Consider the following 18,474-nt stretch of genomic DNA (forward strand, 5'->3'; position numbering starts at 1 on the left):
CAACCGCCTTAAAATGGAAATGTGACCCATTTTGGCTGCCCAACCAATGTTCCCACTAATCTTTTCCACCTATGTGCAAAATAAATTTTAGTTATGTGCCGCAAGGCATGTGCACCACCAGGAGAAACAAAAACCTAACTATGGGCGCTCTGCTAATCAGCTGGGCGGCATCTGAATCTTTCCTGAGTGGCCGCTCATGCGCGAAACTTACCAGGAACACTCGACCCACAATTTGAGAACCACTGATCTAAATTAAAGATGTTAAGTATCAGGCATTTTTGCATTGACTATTTGATTAGTCGATAGGGCGCCTCCCCGTTGAAGTGTAGCAACAGCCACAGGCCCAAAGTGCCAAAGCCCCGGGTCAGCTGGGGACTCCCCCACTGACCTCGGCCTCTGTGTGGCGCTGCTGCTTTGAAATGCTGCAACGAGCCTGATGCTGGGCTCCCAACGGCATTCAAAGCAGCAGCGCCACACAAAGCAGCTGGCCCCGGGCTCCATGTGTTGCTGCCACTTTGAAGTACTCCCCTCTCCCTGCCCTTCCTGCCTCTTATAGAGGCAGCAATGGGGGTGGGGGAGGAAGTGACTAGTCAACTAGTCCATCACATCTCCTTCATTTTCTTACAAGAATGTCATGTGGGACAGGTCAGAAGCCATGCTAGAACAAAGATCTATCACATCTACCGCTTCCCCCCAGCTACCAGGCCAGTAGGTCAACCGAGCTAGGGCTTGGAAATCATTATCATCAGAAAGTCTGGCTTCCTCTTTGCTGTTTTCTCTCTGGTTGCAGAGAGCCAGTGCAGGTGTCTTCCTCTTGAATAACATCATGTCAGATGTCACAGGCGCTATTTTTTCTTACTTAGGAGAAGTGCCTGATCTGGGAGAGGGGAGGGAACAACACAGAGTTAGCAGGTGAGTCAAACTTAGGTGGCAAGCAGGGAATTTATCCACAGTTAGTTAATAGTTCACACCTGAGTTACAGGCACTGTATGACTGCCTTCATAAAATCACTGATTCCAGTCCCCAGTGTGATAGTCAGGAGACTTTTGAAAAAAAGGTCTAACTGGAATTGAGACTAGGTTTCAGCAAAGCATCGAAAGCCTGATAGGAAAATAACAAACACACTGTTAACTGTGAGGATCCCTCTGATTTTCCTACTTTCAGAGCTATCCAGGCTCTCGGGAATAGATTTCAAACAGGGTAAGTCCGGAGTAGCAGACCAGGGCTTAACCAAGGAGTTAGGGCTGATTCCTTGGCGAAGATCTCCACGGCAGGGCTAGAGTCGAATGAAGCTACACACCTTCACCTACGTCAATTGCACAGCTAAAGTCGAAATACAGTAATTCCTCATTTAACACATGCCCGCTTAACACGTTTTTGTGATAGCACGATTTTTTTTTAGGGAACGTTTTTTGAATTACATGACCGTCCCTGGAAAAACACGATTTCCCCAGCTGGCCCATCGCCGGTAGCTGTGCGGGGCTTCCCCCGCCTCCCTGCAAAGCGGCGGAGGGTTCACTGCTCGCCGCACCGTTCCCCGGCGACCCCCCCTTGCCGAACGCAGTGCAGGTCCCGGCAGACGTGTCACAGGGGCATACTCCCAACCCAATCCCCCTCCCCTCTCCTCCCCTTCACTTCCTCAGAGCCAAACACCTCCCCTCCCTGCTGTAACCCAGTCCCCTTTCAACCTTATGTCCCAGTCCCGACAGACACCATCGCTTGAAACGCAACCCCCACCTTTTCCATTATTTTCAATGGGAAAATTGACCCTGTATAACACATTTTCACTTAACACGATCATTTTCTGAAACATCTCTGTAGTGTTAAATGAGGAATTACTGTAGCTGAATTTGGCTTTTGACGCTGTCTACATAGCAAGAAGTCTCCTCATAAAATGTGGGCAGGGCTGGCCCAAGCCATTTTGGCACCCTGGGCCCCAGGCGCACGGCGCCACCCCGGGATGCGCAGCTCTGCCTCCGGGTGCACGACACATGTGCAGGCCCGCCCCCGGGGCGCGTGGGCAGACGTACGGCGCATGCGCTGCCCAGTCGGCCTGGCCACCGCCAATGGCGCGAAGCCCGGGGCTGCCCGGGGCGGGCTGCGCCTGGCCGTGCAGGACCTTGTGGCCGTGGGGGAAAGAGGGCTGCTGGCCGGTGCTGCGGGAGTTAACATGTCCTCCGCCCTGAGCGGCTGCTGTAGCCCGCCGGGAGCGGGCGCCCCCCATAGGTTGGCGCCCTGGGCAGCTGCCTGGCTAGCCCACCCCTTAGTCCGGCGCTGAATGTGGGTGGCCAGGAGTCGGAATAAGAAGTCCTCCAGCTCGACATTATTTCGAAATAATGGCTTGTAGGGAATAACGCTGCTGTGTCGACATACCTGAGGCGATCTCCCAGGAGAGGCAGCATTCCATCTTGAGCCCGGACCCCCTGACCTCATCCTTCCCTTCGAGAGCAAATATTGTAGCCAGTAGGAAAGGAGGGCATAGATAAAAGGGGCAAGGGGGTGTGTGTGTCCATTTTGTGTGTTTAATGATAGCCGTGCATGCTGGAATGAAGCCCCGCCTCTGATAGGGAAATGCTGTCGAAATTTCCCACAGCCTCGTATGCATCGTTTGGATCCGTCTGCCAACTGCATCCATGGGACATTAGGATCGGGGGTGAAAATAACTTGAATTTCTCACAGAAACTGTCCTATCACAATCCCCCTCCCTTTTGGGGAGCTCCTCAGGGTGGGGGGGGTGTTGCAATACAACAGAACCTGTAAGACATTTAAGTGTGGGACATAGTGCAGGGGGACTAAGGGCAGAAGTTTGGAGTGGGGGGGGGGTTGCGGGAATCAGAGTTGGGGTGCATGAGGGGTTCAGGGCAGGGGGTTAGGGTGGCGGTTGCAGGTAACTGGGAGTGTGGGGGGAAGTGCAGGAGACAGGGCTGGCAGAGGAGTGGGGGGGGGCGCCTGGGGCTGGGTTAATGTAACAGGCCAGGACCCGGCTGCTGCAGCTTGGCAGCCGTGGCTGGAAAGGAACCACGCCAGGATTGCCACAGCCAATTTCTCCTCCCCTCCAGTCCCCGCAGTGGCAGGCGCGGGACCAGGGCCAGTCTGCTGAGGCCAGATGGGGGCCACCGCCAGACCCTCCCGTGGCAGATGAGGACCAGAGCGTGGAGTCTGCCCCAGAAGCAGAGTTGGGCTGGGCGGCTGCAGCTGGACAGTGACTGATTCCCCCTCTTCCTGGCTTTTTAAAAAGCGTGCCCTGGGCCGGTTCTTGGTGGAGCAGCCCCTCTGGTTAGGATTCACCCCTGGATTTGGAGAAAACAGTCCAATTTGCTCAGCAGGTAGAGCAATGAGGAGCCACTGGTGACCAAGATGCTCTCCCGGGACAGGGTAGTTTTGCTAAATGTGCTTGCGTACGGCTGGGGTGGGCAATAGTTTTTGATAGGGAGCCACTGCAAGATTTTGGTAAGTGGTCAAGGGCTGCACTTTTCTATGGAGGAAGTGCGAGATCTGGGATGGAGACTGGGTGCAGAAGGGAGCTCAGGGCAGGGGACTGGGGTGCAGGAGAGGATGTGGGGAGTTAGGAGGAGTTTGGATGAAGCGGAGGGATTGTGAACTGGGGCAGAGGATTGGGGTACAGAGCCCGGGAGGTGATAAGGTTGCAGGAGAGGATTCTGGACTGGGGGAGGGGCATAAGAGGGGCTGGGCGGAAGTTGGGTGTGGGAGGGGGTTGGTGCCAGAGTCAGGCTCTGGCCGGGAGGTGCTGATCTATGCAGCTTGCAACCAGCAGCACTCTCGGACAAGCTTCCTTGCCTGCCAGAAGCTCCTGGCTGGCTGTTCCATTTGGCTTTCTGTGCTGGGAGGTGGGGAGGGAAACCAGCCAATGGGAGCTAAAAAATTGTGCTTCACTGTCCCCGTCCTCAGCAAAATCTCTCAGCTCCCATTGGCCAGTTTCCAGCCAATAGGAGCTAAGAGATTTTGCTGGGTGGCAGGGGCAGAGCACGAAGCCTCCCTCCTCCTCTCTGCAGTGCAGAGAGCCACAGGGAGCAGCTAGCTGCTTTGAGCAGTGCTGCTCTGTGCCGCAGGGGCAGGCAGGGCTATGAATGTGGCCCATAGGCCAGATCTTACCCGCCCATGGCATACAGGGTGTGCCAGTTGAACCGTAGCAGCGTGGTGATTGGCTGCAGAGAGAGCGCACGGCTCTCCCAGTCAATGTTGTATGCAGTCAGCACGCACCTCACTTCACAAGTGCGTGTCACTTTAGTAATACTGGTAGGAAAAAGCCTACACAGACAGAAACCAACAGAGTCTGGGCAACTCTGTGGATGGACAACAGGAAACAAAATGTCTTGTGAGCCGCACTTTGAACCCCACTGGGCCGCATGAGGTCTTCAGGCCGCAAGTCGCCCACCTCTGAGTTAGAGGGAACTATTAGACACCTGAGCAGATCGGACGGGTTCCATCCTGCAGGGGGCAGTGAAGTAGCACACGCCAGGGCAAATACATTTTACCCACAGCTCATCTGGGGAATATGGAGTTTAGTTCAGGTTATCCCAGTAGGTTCCCTGCAGTGCTAAGGAAGATGAGACTCACATGCAGAATCGGTTTCCTTCCATCCCCCTCTCTCCAAAACAACCAAGAGGTGTTGAGGATGAGAGTGGGCAAGGGACAGAACTTAGGGAAACCGCTAAGGAGGAGAAATACAGGTCAGAGCTGGGTGGTTCGTGGATTTTTCAGTTTGCTGCTGTTCCAAACAAGCATTTTATAAGTCATTTCAAGTCAAATGAAATGTTTTGCTCAACCCAGAACAAAATGTTTTGTGTATTTTGTCTTTTTAATATTTGTTTTAAAGAAAATCGAAGGGCACTTTGAAAAAAGTTTGCTTTGAGCCAACCCCCCTCCCCAGAAATATTTCAGTTTAAAATGTCAAAATAAAAAAGTCGACTTTTTTTATTGGGGAGGGAGGTTTCCCCTCCCAAAACAAATATTGTGATGAAATGGACTGTGGTTCTCAGTCTGTGTGATGTGCTGAACAACATTTAGCTGAAAAATGTTGCCCCGTTCTAATAGAGACCAGAAAAGCTGCCCCACCTGAATCCTAGCCATTGCAGAGAGCAGCCTCTTGCCTCCACTGCAGCCATGCAGGTATAGAGACCGGAACGATCAGCAGCACAGTAGAGCAAATGACCTGCCCTAAAGTTGGGAAAGTAAAAGCAAGACTGGGAATGAAATCACTGGCCAGGAAAGGAATGGAGGGAAGAGAGAAAAGCAAGTTCCAAAGGCCGAGGCAGTGAAGTGCTCAGGAACTGCACCTCCTCCAAGAGCATAAGAACAAAAGAACGGCCGTACTGGGTCAGACCAATGGTCCATCCAGCCCAGGATCCTGTCTGCCGACAGTGACCAATGCCAGATGCCCCAGAGGGAGGGAACACAACAGATAATCTTCACATGTCACCTACCTCCAGAGAAACAGAGGCCAGGGATACCATTTCTACCCAGTGGGTAACAGCCATTGATGGACCTAACCTCCATGAATCTATCTAGCTCTTTATTGAACCCTGTTAAAGTTCTAGCCTTCACCACATCCTCTGGCAAGGAGTTCCACAGGTTGACTGTGTGCTCAGTGAAGAAAAACTTCCTTTTGTTTGCTTTAAACCTCCTGCCTATGAATTTCATTTGGTGACCCCTAGTTCTTATATTGTGGGAATACATAAATAACTTTTCCTTATTTACTTTTTTTTGGATGCATGGGAGTGTGGGTTCCAATCTCTCCTGCCAGAAGTAAACCAGCTTCCCCATGTCATGGCTCCTTCCCCACTCTAGCATGATAAATGCAGAAGTGGGGGCCAGCAAGTTTACCCCAAAGCCTTCTCTACCAGGCTTTGGTATAAAACTTCCCCCAAAATCTTAAAAACCTAGATCTTGGGAATAAAACTTCCGCTGCCACCACCCAAATGTTGATAAAGAAATCAGGGGAAAGATCATTTGGGAAATCTCACCCCTAAAATAAAAATCAAGGCACACAATTAACCACTGCCAGGTTAATAAAAAGAAAAGAAAGAAATTTTATTATTACAACAATATTCCTGTTGCAAACTTAATGACTAGATAGGGAGGTAACAAAATACACTCATGGATAAACTCCATGGGCCTAGAACTTAGTTACAAAGAAAAGCCAAAACATCTTTTAAACAGTGCCAGATCTCAGATCCCATACCCAACCCTTAAAACAATAAAACCTAACGAAACTACCTAAACTTTACCCTACTTACAGAAAATGAAGAATGGTGTCTTGGAGAGAGAGAGAGACATGCTTGTCCCTCTCTGTAGCTGCAGAGAACTCCCTAGAGAGACAAAAGGGAGAAAGGAAAAACCCAAATTCCTTTGTCCCAGTTTGAAAGTCCCACCTACATTCCTACTGGTCACTCCACCTGGCTAGGTGTAGTTAACCCCTTAATCCCCAGACTGCTGGCTAACCCTCATAATCATGACACCCCCTACCCCTGGCCCATGCAGAATTGGATCCAAGCCCTAATGTTCCCAAACCTGGCCCCTCCTGTCACCATTCAAGTGTCAGATGTACCCGTGGGGGTGAGAAGACCGTGCTGATTGGGGAGCGTTTCATACCCACTTTGCACACCGGTAAGCAATAAGGTAAGGGCGTGGAGAACCAAGTCCTCAGTGTAAAACCTTCCAGCACTTTTTCGCCCTGGGCCCTTCTTTGCTTGCCCTCATTCTCACCCTGTCAGTGAGCTGGCTTTGGAGAGACAGCAAAACTGAGGCATCATCCAGAGAGCCACGGCAGACCTGTGCCTGTTAACTCCAAGTCCTGGTCCCAGGCCTTCAGCTCACAGCCATCCTCCCTCCCACACACTGTCCTGCCACTGGAGACAAAGCCTGAGATGTGGGTGAGGTTTTGAGGGGCAGTCCCAGTGTCCGCATGCCTCAGTGGCCTTTTTAAGTACAATTCGCACTGGAAGAATTACCCTCCTCTTGCAGTTCACCCTGCCCGAGGGCCAGGCTGCTAGCCATTGTCATGTCTCATGATGAGCCTTTGTAGACAGAGGCTGGCGGGATGGCGGTGCACAAGGAATTAGAATTGGATTAAGCAGGCAGGCAGAGGCTAGACCAGCGATGGGCAACCTCCAGTCCATGGTCCATATGTGGCCCATCAGGGTCTATGTGCAGCCCATGCAACCCCCGCCTCTGCCCCCTCCTTCTGCGCCCCTAGCGCGCTGGAGGCCCTGCACTTACTAACTCCTCCCCCTTCCCCCCCAGAACTTCTGGAGTGCTGTGAATCACCTGATTTGCGGTATTCAAGCTCTGAGAGGGAGGGGGAGGAGCGAGGATGGGGCACGAATCAGCTGATTCACAGAGCTCCGAAATGCTGGAAGGGAGGGGAGGAGAAGGGAAAGGCTGGGAGGCGTTATGGGGAGGGGTAGAGTGGAGGCGGGGCCTGGAGGGGAGGGGAGGGGAGGGGAGGAGAGAATGGAGCAGCCTCTGGCAAATGAGAAGTGACACATACTTAAAGCCAGAGCAGGTGGGGGGGGAGGGCGCTGATTGCGCACAACATTGTGAGAGCCGCATGTGCTCGCTGCTTCATTATGTCCCTTTCACCAGCCGTTTAATTTGCCCCTGATCGTGGGGTTGCAAAGGGCAGGAGAAAGGAGGAAGATCAAGGGCAATGTATTTAATTATATTCTTGGGGTCATGGCCAGTGCACATGCCCACTTTCAATCTGTGGTCCACTGAGATGAGGGAAGGCCACCCATGTGGCCCACTCATGTGCCTCTTGGTTGGCAATTGCTGGGCTAGAGTGATGACATGCCTGGGGTCTGTATTGTGACATCAGAGGACGAATAGGGTTGAGAACTGATGGTGCTCACCCAACAGACCCGTCCCGGAAGCCCCTGTGTCTGCTCTGCCCATTCCCCTGGCTGCCAAGCTGCTAGCTTTTCTGGAACAGGCTCTGCCTGCGCTGTGAATTAATACCCATTCGCACTTCCTCCCGCTCACATGTATTCCCTGCCAGGCTGGCAGATCTCTGGAAAGCAGGTCTGCAGGGCGTGAGCCTCTGGGAGCAGGCAGGAAATGTTCACAGCACACGTGTCATGGGGGAGAACAGGGAGAGAGGGCTGGAGTAAAACGCAAGAAGGATGGATGGTCTGATGGGTCTGTTGGCAGTTCAGTGCCTCCCCTCCTCATCCCTCCACCTACACACAACTGCTTCCCCTGGGCCTGCAGGCTCTGGGAGTATGAGGACGGTGGCTTGCTGGGTCCCAGACTGCTTCTGGAGAGAGTAGCTCCTGTTGCTTTGGAGAACCTCCTCCCGCTAGGCCAGGGACGGGGGAGACCAGTGCTGGAGAAAGAAGCATCCAGTGTCTTCAGTCCGGGAAGGGCGGGTGGAATCCCGCACTCGGCCCCCAAGCCCCTCTGCAGGGAGATCCTCCACAAACCGAAGTGCGTCTCGACCACGTTTCAATGGGGTCGCCAGGGCTGACTTGGACTTGCTGGGGCCCAGGGCTGAAGTCCAGGCCTCTCCACCCAAAAGCCAAAGCACGTGGGCTTCACCCTGGGTGGCAGAGCTCAGGTTACAGGGTCCCTGCCAGGGGCTGAAGCTTTGGCGCATCAGCTCCCCCCCCCCCCCCCCCGCACAAACAGTGGGGCTTGGGATATAACCCACACAACCCAGGCAGTAGGGCGTGGCCGGGCTCAGGCATCCGTTCCCCCCTCCTGGGCTCATATAGTAATGTTTGTTGGCAGCAGGGGAGCAGGGGGCAGTCAAATGCTGTCATAGTCTGTCATGGTAGCGGGTAGGCTCCCCCTTCCAGCCCCAGAGGTAGAGGGAGCTGTAACGGGAAGGAATGAGCTACAGCTACTCAGAGGGGCTGAGGAGATGATGGTTGGGGCATTTGGCGGAGGAAGGTGCCAATGAGGAGGCTGCAGGGGGCAGAAGCATGGTGCATAGTCCTGGCAGGGTTCTGCAGGGCAAGCCGGTGTCACCCGACATGGGAACTTCCTGCTTCTTTCTTCCCTTCCCCGCAACGGTGCATTTAAATTCGCTGCTCCCGCAGAACTCAGGCAGCCAGATGGCTGGAGATGGGAGCCAGGCACTCTGCAGTGGCTATTAATAATTCAGTCCCAGTTTGCACCCTCTAGTGCGAGTGCAGGGACGCTCAAACTGCCATCTCAATCAATCCTGTCGCTTCCAGGCAGAACCTGAGACTGGAGCATTTTTGTAGGCAGGCAAAAAAGCCTTCCAAATGGGTGTCTGGCGTATCGATTCTAAGCAGGTACTGCTGGAATCAGAGAGCTCTTTGCTTGCTGCAGTGCTGCTCCTTCATTAGCAGGTTCCTTGGACAATCGGAGACCCTTTGGAGAGGGTTACGTCATGTACACAGCCGTCCCCCTTCTCTCTTCGGCTGAGGGATCAATTTACCAGCTCCGAGCGGGGACTCTTGCTTTGCAATTTTTCATGCTTGTAGGATTGGTGCATTGAAGGCCAGATTCTGCTCTCATGTATACTGGTGTGAATACAGAGTAGCCCCACTGAAATCAGTAGGGTAAGGATTTCTCTATATGGGAAGATTGACCAGAATGTCTATTTCAGAGCAAAAAGTTGTTGGTATAGGTGCTTTATAAAGCCAGTCTTCCCTGCATTTAACACCTCATTTTTACATCAAAAGCTAAATATGGGACACTTCCAGCCCACTTAATTAGCCTCATTAGCACCCGTCCTACAATTGACAGGTACCCCCCCTTTTTCTGTTACAAAATACTATTATTATTCCTCTAGTATTCTTCTCCATATATTTTTGTTAGCCTCAAAGGTGACACAGGACTATTCATTCATAGAATCACAGAACACTAGAACTGGGAGGGACCTTGAGAGGTCATCAAGTCCAGTCCCCTGCCCTCATGGCAGGACCAAGCACCGTCTAGAACAAGGTTTCCCAACCTATGGGTTGGGACCCAAATATGGGTCGCCATTACATTTCAAAAGGGTCGCCAAGTGTCTCTCCAGGTGGCTCTGCCCCCCTCCTCCCACTGTTTTTGAATTGCCTTGGGTCACTAAGTCTTCCTGAATTGTCAAAATGGGTCCCAATCTGGAAAAGGTCGGGAACCACTGATCTAGGTCATCCCCGGTAGATGTCTGTCTAACGTGCGCTTAAATATCTCCAGTGATGGAAATTCCACAACCTCCCTAGGCAATTTATTCCAGTGTTTAACTGCCCTGACGGTTAGGAAGTTGTTTCTAATGTCCAATCTAAACCTCCCTTGCTGCTGTTTAAGCCCATTGCTTCTTGTTCTATCCTCAGAGGCCAAGAACAATTTTCTCCCCTCCTCCCTGTGACACCCTTTTAGATACCTGAAAACTGCTATCATGTCCTCTCTGAGTCTTCTCTTTTCCAAATTAAACAAGCCCAATTCCTTCAGCCTTCCCTCATAGCTTATGTTCTCTAGACCTTTCATCATTTTTGGTTGCTCTTCTCTGGACCGTCTCCAGTTTCTTCACATCTTTCTTGAAATGTGGTGCCCAGAACTGAACACAATACTCCAAATGAGGCCTAATCAGTGCAGAGTAGAGCGGAAGAATGACTCCTCGTGTCTTGTTCGCAACACTCCTGTGAATGCCTCCCAGAATCATGTTGGCTTTTTTTTCAAAAGTGTCACACTGTTGACTCATACTTAGCTTGTGATCCACTGTGACCCCTAGATTCTTTTCAGCAGGACTCCTTCCTAGACAGTCGCTACCCATTCTGTATGTGTGAAACGGATTGTTCCTTCCTAAGTGGAGCACTTGGCATTTGTCCTTATTAAACTTTATCCTGTTTACCTCAGGCCATTTCTCCAATTTGTCCAGATCATTTTGAATTATGACTCTGTCCTCCAAAACACTTGCAACCCCTCCCAGCTTGGTATCAACTGCAAACTTAAAAAGTGGATGACATCATCTAAATCGTTGATGAAGATATTGAACAGAACCAGCCCCAAAATAGAACCCTGCAGAACCCCACTTGTTATGCCTTTCCAGCAGGATTGTGAACCGTTAGTAACTACTCTCTGAAAGTGGCTATCTAGCCAGTTATGCACCCACCTTATAGGAGCCCCATCTAGGTTGGATTTCCCTAGTTTATTGATAAGAAGATCATGCGAGAGTGTATCAAATGCCTTACTAACGCCGTTATTTCAGAATAGATTGCCACATGGAAACTCTTACTCCAGCATAAGAGCAGGCACATGGAGAACATGGAGTAGCTATTGCACTTTCGGTTTACACTCTGTCTTAATCCAGAAGAGTTTCCCCCCATAGAGACGAATCTTAAGAGTTAGTTTCTCCTCTCGGTTATATTAATGTAAATCTGAAGGAACCCGCTGAAGTCAGTGAAGTAAGAGGGGGAGTCTGCTCTCAGCGTACACCAGTGTAAATCTAAGCTGACACTACAGAAGTTAGTTATTTCTTCCCCTGCTTCCCCCCTTTTATTGTTTTTCCCCCAGAGATAACAGTAGGAAAACTGTGTTTGGATCCTATCAGCTTCTTTGCGGCTGTTATCTCCATGGCAACAAGCTGTGATAGAGTGTGTAGGTGATCATGATGTCAAGAGGGAAGGGTGTTGTCTCATGAAAGGGGAGTCGCCTCCTGGCAGAGGCCTGGAACAGTGGTCTGCACACAGGCCTGGGAATCAGGAATCTTGTCTAAATTCTCTCAGGACTGTCACTTCCCTCCATGAAGGGATTGTGTCTTCCTTGTGTCATGGACAACACTAAGTACACACCCAGGGCTTAATAAACAACCTTAACAGCTCTAGTGCTGGCAGCGAGTCCCTGCTGTAGCCTTGGACAAGTCATTTCATGGCTTTGGGTCAAATTCCCTCGCCTCACAGGCACATCAGAAGTCAGTCCATGTCAGTGGGGCAAGTAGAATCCATTTCTTACAGGTACTTGGGGGAGGGAAGAATGGCACCAGTTAAAGGAGAGCTACATGACTTCCCCATGTGACCCTCCACATGACTCCTCCCCATCCCGCCTCCAGCCCAGGGCCCCCCTACACTCTCCCCATCGTCCATCCCATGTTACCTAAGTGCGGCGGGTCTGTCCTCCTGCCGCTGTGCTGGAGGCTTCAGAACCACAGCAGCAAAAGGAGCAGAACATGGAGCGGGTAGGTACTCCTCCATCGCAGCTCTAGCACCACCAGTCCCCTCCCCTTCCAGCCCTTCCAGGCAGCTGCATCTCTCTGGGGTCTGTAGAGCAGTGTGGCTCACTCTGCTCCCTGCCGTAACTGCGATGCTGGTCAGTATTTGAAATCACACGGAAGATGAAAAGCCCTGTGTAAATGCCAAAGTTTAAGCAATAGAATCAGATGAGCTTGATGAACAAGCCAATAGAGATGGACACAAGGGGCAAAATTCAGACCTGGGCTGAGATCTGAACTTCCCCAAGGTTTGGGAATGTTTTGGGCCATAGAGGAGGGATGTAAAATCCCATTGAATTGGTTAAGCATAATGTGAAACACTGCATTTAACCAGTTAACCAAATAAAGGGGGGTAAGCAGAGGACCGCTCCAGCCCAGTCACACTCGTGCAGCTTCTGCCTGTGGTGGGAGGGAGGAAGGAGCGCTTCAGCCCAGGGTGAGGTAGACAGGAGGAGGGTGCTGCTCCCAGATATTGGATAACTGTTACCTGATAAGCATCACCTCTTAGAGGTGTTGCTTACTGGGTAACGGGTTAACCCATTACCCATTCATATCCCTAACATAGAGAAGATCCCAGATGTTCCAGCAGTGAAGGAATACAGGAGATCTGCTTTCTGCTCCCAGCTCTGCCACTGGCCTCTTATGTAGCCTTGGGCAAGACACTTAGTGCTTCCATTTCCCCATCTGTAAAATTGGGACAATTGTCATGGCTGTCCTTTGACAGCACTTGGAGATCTGTAGATGAAAGGCATTGTATCAGAGCTGTATCAGTTATTTGGGTTGGTCAGTCACTCAGGAGCTACTCCGTAGAAAACTCAGCATAATTAATTACCAACAGTGAACCAACGGCAGGAGAATACACCGTTCCCACACTCCTGCAACAAAATGGCACCCTCACTGTCACATTAGAGGAGCTTTCTTGGTTTGGGGGTGCAGGTTTACACAGCAAGAACCTCTTGAATGTGGATTTTTCCCCACAGCTCCCACTATTTTGTCCAGACAGTTGATAAATGTGATAGAACTTCTAATCTCTCTCTCTCTCTCTCTCTCTCTCTCTCTCTCTCTCTCTCTCACACACACACACACACACACACACACACACACACACACACACACACACACACACACACACACACACACACACAGAATTTATGGTTCTTTCTACCCCTTTGGATAGCTAGAACACCTAAAATTATTACTGGTATTAAAATATGAACTCCACCTGCATCCTAGGATTACTTTGTATTTCAGCTGGAGATGTATAGATGTTAAATCCTGATAATGCTGCTTCTTAACTTGCCTTTTTTAAAAAACAAATCTTACACTTTGTAGTGAATATTCCTGCTTTTTAAAAAAAATGGAGAAAAAAGCCCATGCACAGACACATAATGGAGAGAGAAGACACTTTCCTCCCCAAGGAAGATAAAAATGCAGTCTTTAAAAAACGGCCTGATTACATATTGACCTAATGGATTAAATGAATCCAGTGGAGCCAGCTCTGGCCCCTTAGGAAAACTTGAGACAGTCCGTCATCTACCATGATGAAGCCATTTGTTCCTTAACTGCTTCATTGCTGGTGAATATTGCAGTTCTGAACACGCAGGAGATTGTGGCAGGCTGCTGAAAATGCAAGTTAGACTCTAAGCCAGACTGAATGCATGGACCATGCTACTTACTGTCCCTAGTACAGGGGCATCCCTGGTATAAGTCATCCCAATATACATCTGTTCCACACTAAAGTCGTTGACGCTTGTAGGAACTGATGTGTTATAAGTCCTCCCATTCCCCGCTCTTTAGTTGCACACACAAAAAAGTTAGTCTTGTTAGTCTTTAAAGTGCTGCATAGGCCTGTCTTTTGTTTCAGCAAGACCAGACTGACACGGCAACATCTCTATTAAAAAAGTTGTGCAAATGGAAGTCAGCCACAGGAAAAAAATCCCCTGCTTTAAGTTGTTTTGCTATAAGCAGAGCCAGTCTTAGGGGCCACCATTTTCAAGAGGCCGCTGATACAGCTGATCTTAGGAGCGAGCCGCAACCGCATTTCGACCCGACCTCCCGAATCCTCCCCCCAAGTTTCCCTGACCCCCCCTTTTTTTTTGCTTGACAAATTTTTGTCCAGCATTTTTTTTGAAACCATCTGGCATCCCTACGGGCGAGGGATAGGACTGGCCCTGGCTATAAGTCCAAATTTTTTTGAACGTATCTTGGATTTATAGCAAGGACGGCCTGTAATGCCGCTAGATGCACCAGCCTGAGTTCTTGTTAGGTGACATTTACTTCTTGCATCTTGTCTCAAGCTTTAATTAAACCAGCAGCTTTTCGTGGCCAGGACTGTGTCTGTGTACTGACCTAGCACAATGATCCTGGCTGGGCGTCCCACCTCTTAAATACCGGCTACAGTTTTTAAATATGGCTGCTTAAAGCTGAGCACCCAAAGCCAGGGTTAGGCACCTAATAAAGGTGACCTGATTTCAGAGATGCTGGACACGGGAATTATGAGTGTATGGCACCTCTGGAAGTTTGGCCACTTGTCTTATGTACTTACTTAATAGAGGTAGGTGCTTAACGTTAAGCACCTCAGTTTGCAGATTTTGGCCCGTTATCTGATACATGCTGAAGCTTTGGTAAGATTCTTCTGCAGAAGTGACTTTGTCTGTTGTAAATAAGAACTCGGGTATTTTTATTTAATCGCTTAATTCAAATGAGCATAGCAGTGCTGGAGGGAGCCACAAAGCCTTTGCTATAGACTCAAGATACTTCAATATGCTACACGGCAAGAGACCAACAGGGGAGGTCCCCCCACACTGCAGGGGCTTGGTGCTCTGTTATGGGAAGTTTATCGTCAATACCTGTTGTCAGGCAGGGACTTGGTCTCAGCTTTCTAAGGCGAGATTCACTCTGAATCAGAGCTAAGCAAATGGACGATGGTAGAGGGGGGGAAGCAAAGCATAAGATGATGGAGTAGCTCTTGCTGTGTGCGCCCCTAAAACCTCCTCAGTGACAACTGGCAAAGAGTCCATTGTTGTACTAGCCGTGTCTATCAGGCCTGGCAGGACTAGCTGCAGGCCCACTTTGAGAAAGCTGCTAACAAGCTGCTCCGGTTTGTTTGCTTAATGGCTCTGCCAGTGAGAGCCACGAGGCTCCGTGGCTGCGGAGCCGTTATGTAAACAAACCGGAGTGGCCCACTTTGAGGAACACTGACCTAACACACTGCTGTCATAGTGTGTATCTGTCAAGGAGGGCATGCGAGGTGTCCAATGACTGCCTACATCACACTGGTCATCATAAGCTTTGTGAGACAAATACGTGGTTGATGTATAAGAGGCAGAGTACTCATGAATCTTTTAAACCAGGTACCCGGGCAGTGTTCACATACAGGTTCTCTGTCAGACTGAGGCTACGTCTATATTGGCAAGATTTTGCGCAAATACTCTTTAACGCAAGAGTTTTTGTATTAGAGTATTTGAGTAAGAGAGCGTCTACACTGGCATGTGCCTTTGCACAAGAGATGTGCTTTTGTGCAAAAGCATCCGTGCCGGTGTAGACACTCTCTTGCGCAAGAAAGCTCCAATGGCCATTTTAGCCATAGGGCTTTCTTGTGCAAGAAATTAACGTTGCCTGTCTACACTGGCCCTCTTGCGCAAGAACAGTTGCACGAGAGGGCTTATCCCTGAGTGGGAGCGTCAGAGTATTTGCACAAGAAGCACTGATTTTATACATTAGAACGTCAGTGTTCTTGCACAAGTACTCGCGGCCAGTGTAGACAGGTGGCAAGATTTTGCACAAAAGCAGCTACTTTTGCGCAATATCTTGCCAATGTAGACACAGCCAAAGTGTTTATTCACCTATCCCGGCCTGATTTGAATTAAAAAGCAACAAATGGTTCTGCAGCACCTTAGGGTATGTCTACACTGCCACCCTAGTTCGAACTAGGGTGGCTAATGTAGGCATTCGAAGTTGCAAATGAAGCCCAGGATTTAAATATCCCGGGCTTCATTTGCATCTTGCCAGGCACCGCCATTTTTAAATCCCCGTTAGTGCAGACTCCGTGCCCACGGCTACACGCGGCATGGAGTAGGTAGTTCGAATTAGGCTCTCTAATTCGAACTACCGTTACACCTCGAGCGAGCCTAATTTGAACTACCTACTCCGTGTCGCGTGTAGCCATGGGCACGGAGTCTGCACTAACGGGGATTTAAAAATGGCGGTGCCTGGCAAGATGCAAATGAAGCCCGGGATATTTAAATCCTGGGCTTCATTTGCAACTTCGAATGCCTACATTAGCCACCCTAGTTCGAACTAGGGTGGCAGTGTAGACATACTCTTAGAGACTAACACAAATGAAGAAGGTATCATGAGCTTTCATGGGCACAACCCACTTCTTCAGATGAGTGGAGCGGGGGTCTAGAGTTACAAATAAACAGCGGAATAAGAGGGGATGGGGAGGGAAAGGAAATTAAGCATTGTAAAGCCAACACAGTGGAAGCCTCATTTACATGAAAGTCAACAGGAAAACCAGGTGGACTGGAAGAGGAGAGAATGTGAAACCAACATTAGTGGGGAGTGACAATGTGGAGCCAGAGCCACATCAAGGGAACCACCAGGGACATTGTCTTTAGGGGCAATGTTCCCACTAATTTTTTTCCATCCACCATGTGCATAATAAATTTTGTTATATGCACCAGGCATGTACAGATGTGCACCACCAATAGAGCACAATAAGTATGGAAGTGTCCGGTGAGAGGGATGGGTAGTACAAGGGTACCAGTGTTCCCTGCAAGCTGAGGGCTTGAGCAGCCCCCCAGGAAAGATTCAGGTGCCGCCCAGCTCATTAGCAGAGCACCCACATCTAGCTACACCCAGCAGTATGTGTTTCTATGGGTGGTGCACATCCTCATATGCCTTGGTGCACATAACAAAATTTATTACATGCATAGGTAGAAAAAACTAAGAGGGAACATTGAAGGGGACACTGAGTTTGGGGACTTGGGGTGCACCAAGAGTGAACCTAGAAGGCTGGCAGAGCCCTTAGAAGAGCGCTGGCAGTGCCAGAGAGCTGACATCCAGCTACTCTGAAAAAGTCCCCATCAGACTGATCGGAGGATTACAAGGCCACTTCCACGCTTTGCTGCCCTGACAAAGGTTCACGAATTCCCACTGACCTCCAGGAAGTTAACTATTGACTCCGCAGGAAGCAGGAGGGGACGGTAGGCACCCGAATATCTTTGAGAATCTGGTTCTTAGGGCCCGATCCTGCAGCTGTGATGAATCTTGGGACGCCAAAAGGAAATCAGCAAAGTACAGAGAATTGTGCAAAAGTCAGAGGTGGGGTTTTGGGGTCTGTTTAAATCTCTGGAGGAAGCCTCTTCTACATTCTTGACCACAAGTCAGGACACTGGATCAGCCCCTCTCTTTAGTCCTTAGTAGGGATGTAAAAGGTTAACCCTGGTAAACATTAGCCTTACCGGCATGCTTACCCCGTTAACAGTCAGCTGGCAGGGCAGGGGTGCAGCTGGCCCCCAACCGGAGCAGCACTGATTTCAGATATACATGACCAATAACACTCAGAGTTTTGGATCTTGCTTTCAAGCCTCAGTGCCTTTATGGAGAGGCTGTTTGGTAACACTGATTTGTACTTTTGCTTTGCTTGGGTTCAGGGCTGGCCCAAAGGTTTTTAGCACCTGAGGCAAACTATGACTTTGCCCTTCCCACATTCAATATGGAGAAAAATAAGATGTCTAGAATGAAATGTTACATTTATTTACTTGGCATTTGAAAATGAACAATGTAAAAATAAATATGCATTGATTTTTTTTTATACATTTCATTAATCATAACAATTATACCGTCGAGGGAAAACCAGCCAGTAGCTGCCACTTTGAAAGTTTTAACCTTTTTGAGCTGTACACACTGTTTCAGGTCAGGTTATAACTGTCTTCCTTCGGGATCACGGCTCAGAACGCGGCAGAACAGCTGGGTGACTGAGAATGACTGAACTGTGAGACCCCGCTCCTGGGCAGCAAACCCATGCGGCGCTCTTTTGAAGCTGTGCCGTGTCCCATTGTAACTGTGTTACATACACAGCCATGCTTCACAATGTGAAATCAGTAACAGAACTCAGTTTCCGATGTGGCAGCAATGCACTGGTTTACAAGTACAATATTTAATACTTTTGGTTATAAGAGAAAACATATTCATATTTTTTAAATTAAGGGGGGAAAATCCACTTCTGTCTAATTTGGTGTCCCAGGTAACCAGCTAGTTTGTCTATGGTTGGGCCAGCCCTGCTTGGATTC

General features: G+C 49.7%; 1 protein-coding gene across 1 annotated transcript in view; it reads left to right on the forward strand.

Moving 5' to 3' along the window:
* Positions 1-18,474, forward strand: part of JPH3 (junctophilin 3) — a 166,614-nt gene that overhangs the window by 89,166 nt on the left and 58,974 nt on the right. The gene's annotated exons all lie outside the window — the stretch shown is intronic.

Source organism: Pelodiscus sinensis, chromosome 12 (genome assembly GCF_052426305.1).
Source record: "Pelodiscus sinensis isolate ZL-2025 chromosome 12, ASM5242630v1, whole genome shotgun sequence".
NCBI lineage: Eukaryota > Metazoa > Chordata > Testudines > Trionychidae > Pelodiscus > Pelodiscus sinensis.